The sequence below is a fragment of the Buteo buteo genome, unplaced genomic scaffold, assembly GCF_964188355.1.
Source record: "Buteo buteo unplaced genomic scaffold, bButBut1.hap1.1 HAP1_SCAFFOLD_557, whole genome shotgun sequence".
Taxonomy (NCBI): domain Eukaryota; kingdom Metazoa; phylum Chordata; class Aves; order Accipitriformes; family Accipitridae; genus Buteo; species Buteo buteo.
In genome coordinates this window covers 17,501-18,833 of record NW_027439678.1, presented here as the reverse complement: position 1 = coordinate 18,833, position 1,333 = coordinate 17,501, and the positions used below count along the sequence as shown (strand labels likewise).

Here is a 1,333-nt window from a genome sequence, read left to right as displayed (position 1 = left end):
GGTACCACCGCGGTACCCACCCGCAGACAGCCGCCCGCGCGGGAGGCCGGGGGCGAGGCCCGCACCTCCCCCCTCCTCTCTCCCCACCGCCGCGCCAGGCCCGACCGGCTCGACGAACCCTGACGGCCCCGGCGGGACGAGCTCCGACCAGCGGGTGCTCCAGGAGCGGGGAGCTTCGGAGCGCTCCCCGAGTCTCGATTTAGGGGGACGAAGGCCCTTGGCAGCGGCCGCCGCCGGGCTGCGGGGAACGACTCCCCGGGCCCGGGGCCGCGCGCGCGCGGGCCTGCGAGGCGCCCCAGCCGCGCCGCTGCGACCGCCGCCCCGCCGCGAGGCGAGGGGCGGCGGCACAGACGGGCGATTGATCGTCAAGCGACGCTCAGACAGGCGTAGCCCCGGGAGGAACCCGGGGCCGCAAGTGCGTTCGAAGTGTCGATGATCAATGTGTCCTGCAATTCACATTAATTCTCGCAGCTAGCTGCGTTCTTCATCGACGCACGAGCCGAGTGATCCACCGCTAAGAGTTGTCTGGCTTTCGGCACCGCCCCGCACGCGCGAGGGGGCCAGGACCGCTTCGCCACAGGCGAGCGGCCCCTCCGGAGGATGGCCCACCGCCCGCCCGCCCACCCCCCTCCGCACGCGCGGAGGGGGCACGGCGCAGCACGACGGAGAAGCCGCGCCTCTGCTGACCGTACGAGCACACACAGAGAAAGGGGGGGGGGGAAAGGAACGGAAAACTCCGAGCGGCGAGGCTGGGGAGCCCGCGCTCCCGACCGGCCTGGGAAATGCCTTGCTCGCATCGGAGGCGGCCCAGGCGCACGGGCTCGGCCCGGCCTCTGGGCAGAGGCAGCGATGCACCCGACCGCGCGCGGCCTGCCCACCACGCTCCGGACGACACGGCTGCTGCTGCTGCGGGGCAGCAGCGGGGAGCCCCACCGGCCCCGCACACGCCTCCGTGCCGGCTGCGCCGCGCTACGACAGCCAGCTCCCCCGGGCTCGTCCCGACGGCAACTCCGCGGCCACGCCAGCGGCTCCAAGAGGCGGCAACCGCCAGAGCCGGCGACGCACCGCCCGCGGCCTGCCGGACGGCACCCGCTGCCGCACCAGAGCGGCTGCCCTCCCGGAACCACCGCCACCGCTTCTCGCCTCGGCCCCTTCCACGGGCACGCCCCAGGTGGAAGGCGGACGGCGCTAAGCCGGGGACAGCGCCCGCTCTCCCCGTTTCCACGCGGAGACCGCGCGTGGGGTGCCCCCGCCCGCCCCCGCCCACCTGCCCGGCGCGGCCGGGAAGCGCGACGGGGAAGCGGCGGGCAGGGCCCGGGACGGGACAGCCGCG

At 75.7% G+C, this 1,333-nt stretch overlaps 1 non-coding gene across 1 annotated transcript; it reads right to left on the bottom strand.

Moving 5' to 3' along the window:
* Positions 1 to 370: 370 nt before the first annotated feature.
* On the bottom strand, positions 371 to 523 carry LOC142028528 (5.8S ribosomal RNA). Its single transcript, XR_012649622.1, has one exon. It is a non-coding gene; the product is annotated as a 5.8S ribosomal RNA (ribosomal RNA).
* Between the last annotated feature and the right edge of the window lie 810 nt (positions 524 to 1,333).